Raw genomic sequence first — 5,877 nt, 5'->3', positions numbered from 1 at the left:
CTGCAACATATATCTATACATATATTTGACTTATCTGAGAACACAATATATGACTGCAACATATATCTATACATATATTTGACTTATCTGAGAACACAATATATGACTGCAACATATATCTATACATATATTTGACTTATCTGAGAACACAATATATGCCTGCAACATATATGAACATTTATGTGTCCAAACATGTGAAGAAAATATTTGAGTTCATCCATATATGATACCATATATCTGCATATATTACAGTATAGTATTGGTTTCTCGCATATATGGACAACATTAATTATAAATATGTGACATACATATTTGTTTTCAACATATTTAATAAATGTATGTAAACATACACTGTAACCCTTTACTGTAAATTTATAACGAATTTCTTACAGAATTGTACTGTATTTCCATAATACAGTATTAAGATGTATCTTTTACAGAACAGCTGTAAATATACAGCACATTTCTGTTTTCGTCCTGATAAATTCGTTACCACCATCATACTGACTGAAAAGGCATTGCATTGTGGGATTGATTTCTTTCGCGCTCAATTCAGTTCAAATGTGACGCGTCATGCGAGCAGCAGCAGCAGACAGTAACGTTAGGCAGCTACAACAGGCAAACTCGTTTTGTCAGCGGGATTCAACTGAACAAAATAATCATTCCTGTTATCAAGATAAACAATGTCTGCGAATCTGTGAGCAATTTTAAAGCTTTTTTGAGGTTCGGTTCGTGTTTCAAACATTAGTTGCCTGTGACGCAGCAGAAAATGGACGACGTTAACGGTAGCAGCTACCTGAAGACGGATGGAAGAATTTGTCATTGAATAATCTAACCTGCGCGTGACGATAAGTGGGATTTAGAGTTTGAGAAGATGGAGAATTGTTCAACTGAGTGATACGGTAAGCCAATAGCAGCTATATAAGTTTTTTTTTTTTTTTTTTTTTTTTTTTTTTTGAGTTTCTACATTGTTTTCACGTATTTGGTTTGATTTTGCGAACGCGGTTTAACGTGGCCGCGCAAGCAATTCACTGACTCTGTTCCACCTGTTTACCAAGTAACGTTAACTTCGACATTTCATATAATAGGCAACCTTTACCATGCTATTTGCATGACGTGCATTTGATATATATTTTTTTCGTTTTAGGCTTTGTAATCTGATGGCCATTGTTAATGTAAGTGCTTTTAAGTAGTGTTACAGTTATAGTCTAGCCTATGTGGTAAAAAAAAAAAAATGCTGTCAAATTCTGTCAGTTCTGTGATCGTGCTTTTGAATCGTTGTCAGAATTTTGCTAGCACATGAAAATCCATGTTCCTAATGCTGTTTTCAAATGTAGTAGGCCTATTCCTGATTGCCATCCCATGGTCCTACAACTACTCCCTAATTCAAAGAAGTTAGACGGTGTTATCCTTCAAGCAGATAAGTAGAGATTATTCAGCAAATCTCATTAATTTGTAATATGTTTTATGTTTTGGTTCTGTTGATCAAGGTTGTGCTGTCCTTTTTAAAAATTGTTTCAGGAATTTGCATCGCTGATGTCCAGCAATCTACATTTGCCAGAAAGTCCACGACTTATTTCCTGGTATGTAAACATTAAAGGGGTAGATGAAACCTAAAATGAAAAGCCATCATTTACTCACCCCACTGCAAAATATGTTTTTCTTAATTAGTGTTTTTATTTTGTTCCCAGTCCAGATATCTACAATTCTTACATGAAGAAGCATTTAATAGACACGTAAAAATTGTCTTGTTTTCTTAAAGAATAAGTCAAAATTAAGTGAGTTTATGCTTAAAACAAACAAAATTATATGCCAGTGCATTTTAGCATTCTAACCAATTTTAATTTTTAGTTGAAAAATGTAATTCATAGAACTATGAATAGACAACTACATTGAACCACAGTGGAATCCACAGTAGTTATTTTAATTATTAATATTATTTATTTATTCTTTTTTTTTTTTTTTTTTATTCCATTACAGGTCAATCTCTAAGCAACCAGTGCTGGATATTAAGTTTGGAAGGTCAAGGTGTGTGTGAAGGATCACAGCCTCTTCATCACTGGCCTGGCAGCACTGTTTTCCTCCTCCTATAACTTCAGCTTGCAGTACCAGGAAGAGGCAGCACCTTGAGTTTGTTCAGAGGTTAGTCATTGGCATATTTGCCATTCATATATATATATATATATATATATATATATATATATATATATATATAATTAGACTGAATTGTGTCACTAACCTTGACTTGACAGTATTTATTATGTTGACTACTGGTATGAACAATATGGCCCTGGTTTCCATACAGGGCTTAGCTTAAAGGAGAACTCCGGTCAATTTTAACATTGAGCTCATTTTTTTGTACATTTGGAGTGCTGTCAATACAGAGAACAACGACAAAAATCGGTGTTGCCTACACCGAGTTATTCTATTTTTAAAATTTGCACCCTATTGACTTCAATGGGGCAAGTAGTAAGCCTGCTTTTTAGCCTCTTAACATCCTTTAAGTGTCATTACAAGTGCACAGAAAATGTGAGTGATTCCTTCCGAGTGAACACGGGTGGATCTGACTGCAGTAGATGTTAGAGATATTAATAAAAATGAAGTTAATTCAGCCAGCGCTCATACCTTTGTTTACATCCTGTTTTCGGTGGAAGGCCATAGTAATCGATTGTCGAGTTCACGCGAATAGGTTTAGTACCTATGATCACGCGCGTGAACTCGACAATCGACTACTCGTTCATCTTCAGAACACAAATTAAGATATTTTTGATGAAATCTGAGAGGTTTCTGAACCACCCATAGACAGCAACGTCTTTGCAACTTTTAAGGCCCAGAAAGCTTGTAAAAACATTGTTTAAATCAGAGGTCCCCAACCCCCGGGCCGCGGACCGGTACCGGTCCGTGGGACATTTGGTACCGGGCCTCACAGAAAGAATAGGCTATATAACTTAACGTATTTTCCGGACTATAAATCGTTCTGGAGTATATGTCGCATCAGTAAAAAAATGCGTCATGAAGAAGAAAAAACATAATATAGCCTAAGTCGCACTGGACTATAAGTCGCATTAATTTAGAAATGTAGCCTATTTCACAAAAAAAAATATATATATAAAAAAAAGAATAATAATAATTGTTCGGATGGGACTGTTCACCCTTACGGACGTGCAGCGCTCTGAAAGCGGCACAAAAAGACTGCTTTAAAACTTTCACAGAGACCTCAGAGTCAGACAGAAAGCAAAAAGCCTGTCTTTAAATTGTATTTCGTTTTGTATTAATTGTATCTTAATTTTAATCAATGTTTCATCACCCAATTGCCAGGATTTAATAAGAAGTAGGCCTAAATATAATAGAAAATATTTAATCAGGACACGGAGGCGCGGGCGCGTGAACTGGAGCTGATCTCATAAATTAACCGAAATTCAGCGTATAAGGTAGCCTACTTGCCTCACAGACCTGAGACATAGAAAGCTTGAAATGTCTAATTTTAAACAGAACAATTCAAAACAAAAGAAAACTGACTGTTCTCTGCTTATGTAATTCGTATATGTGCATTTCTCTCGGGCGCGTTCAGGCATACTGCGAAGATCGAGTCAGCATTGTCAACTTCATCTTTGCACAGAAAACACTTGTTTAAACAATTAAAATGTCTCCTGCTATATTTTACATATTCATAATCATTCATTTTGGTTCTTAAAATCGGTTCTTTGTGACAGCTTTTAGGTGCTTTATTGGCAGCGCCACCTTACATCGCATCAGCACCGTAAACATGGAGATTTTTTTCTTTTGGGGGGCTTTTTGTTTGTGTTCAGGCTTTCTCAGTTGTCTTTAGACGCGATATTACGAGTACCCTGCTAATAAAATTGCAAGTAAGCCTACACATTGGATTCACGTTTATCCTATATTTAATTGTTTTTTATATATTTTTTATATTTTGTTGTATTTATCCGCCGCACCTTAAAGGCCAGTCCGTGGAAATATTGTCTGATATTAAACCGGTCCGTGGCGCAAAAAAGGTTGGGGACCGCTGGTTTAAATAATCCATGTAACTAGTGCAACCTTAAAGGAGAACTCCGGTCAATTTTAACATTGAGCTCATTTTTTTGTAAATTTGGAGTGCTGTCAGTACAGAGAACAACGACAAAAATCGGTGTTGCCTACACCGTGTTATCCTCTTTTTAAAATTTGCACCCTGTTGACTTCAAGTTTTAAACCTGCTTTTAGCCTCGTAACATCCTTGATGTGTCATACAAGTGCCCAGCCATGTGAGTGATTCCTTCAGAGTGAACACGGGTGAATCTGACTGCAGTAGATGTGAAAGATATCTTGTTGAAACATCTACAAATGTCCGTATATAGGTGAAAATGCCCCTTGAAATCAATTTAAGGTGGCAAATATTACCCCTTAATAAAAAATGTTAATTTCTGTCACTGCTGTAAACTGACCACTGCATAGAATAGGAAAAATATGAATATCTTTGTCAGTCAGCTGTCAACAGGCCTAAACAAGCCATGGCACCAAGCACAGAAACACAATCAGTAAAATGTTATCTAATTATTATCAAGAAAACTTTGAAAATATCGATCGAGACATTTTGTCAATATTGCACACCCCTAATGCATGGTATTAATTTTGATTTCTTCGGGTCTTAAAAAGCCTTAAATTTGACTTTAAAAAATGTGCAGAAACCCTGCTTCATAATATTTAGGTTGAACCACTGTAGCTATATATTTACCAATGTTTTTACCACTTTTCTGGGCTTTGACAGTTGCAATGATATTGATATCAATGGAAGGACAAAACTATCAGATTTCATCAAAAATATCTTCATTTGTGTCCCGAAGATGAACAAAAGTCTTGAGGGTGAGTAATAATGACAGAATTTAAATTTTTGGGTGCAAACATGCATTTTAGTCTGGTAAATCATGTTGTCATATATGCAATAAACATTGCAAGGCTTGCAATTAAGTTAAATTATTTCTGTCACAAAGGTTTGGGCTGGATTCTGGCAGTGTGTGCTCTATATAAACGGAGAGTCTAAAGACTGCCTTTCCACTGATACTCTGATGGCACCGGATGAGGGGATGATATTGTTAATGAGCTGGGTGATGAGTAGACAAAAGTTGTAGAATAAAACTTTAAATCTGGCAACCCCACTTCCAAAAATTTAGTTAGTTGACAGTGCGCATGTAAACAGACACATTGAGTTGATGTATTTTACCAGGGCAGAAAAAATATCAGTTATTGATCACAACATCCAACATTGCATTTTTTTTTTTCACAACATCCTACATTGCATTTTTTTTATTTATTTTTTTATGTTCAGTTTTAGACAGCTTTTGTGCTGTCTCTCTTTGTCAAAATATATACCTTCAGTTAATAATATTTAATTGTTGTTTTTTTCTGCCTTTTAGACGGTTTCTTGACATCAATCCTGAACGTAGATCAAAAACAAAGTAAGGACAAGTAACTTCAAAGAAAACTGGCCAAGTTGTGCAAAACAAGAACACCACTGTAAGCCTACAGGTGTCCTCACTTCTGCGAAACCTTGCAGACTTTGAATGGGATTTCGTTTGCACTTTTATGGACTTCAAAAAAGAATCAGCATTTCACTGTCGTTATAAAGCTTGGAAGAGTTAGGACATTTTTTAATAGAACTCTGATTGTGTTCATCTGAAAGAAGAATGCCATGTAGACCTAGGATGACTTGAGGGTGAGTAAATCATGTGCTAATTTAAATTTTTGGGTGAACTATTCCTTTAAGTGCTAACTGTTACCTGTTTGTTGTTAAGTGTTAAAATTGCATTTTATGTTTAAAAAGTAATTCAGCCAACATGTTCACAGAAGGCAATTTAACTAAATAAATGTTTTAAAACCCAG

The 5,877-nt window shown here is 35.4% G+C and overlaps 1 long non-coding RNA gene across 2 annotated transcripts; it reads left to right on the top strand.

Moving 5' to 3' along the window:
• Nucleotides 1-554: 554 nt before the first annotated feature.
• On the top strand, nucleotides 555-5,877 carry LOC311293563. 2 transcript variants are annotated; one of them, XR_014627943.1, is made up of 6 exons: nucleotides 555-902; nucleotides 1,148-1,175; nucleotides 1,338-1,583; nucleotides 1,981-2,142; nucleotides 4,766-4,860; nucleotides 5,412-5,877. It is a non-coding gene; the product is annotated as an uncharacterized lncRNA (long non-coding RNA). The 2 variants fall into 2 exon arrangements; XR_014627942.1 differs by lacking the exon at nucleotides 4,766-4,860.

The sequence above is a fragment of the Rutilus rutilus genome (assembly GCF_951802725.1).
Source record: "Rutilus rutilus genome assembly, chromosome: 7".
NCBI lineage: Eukaryota > Metazoa > Chordata > Actinopteri > Cypriniformes > Leuciscidae > Rutilus > Rutilus rutilus.
The sequence above is the reverse complement of the archived record's forward strand: the minus strand, read 5'-3'. Positions and strand labels throughout refer to the sequence as shown.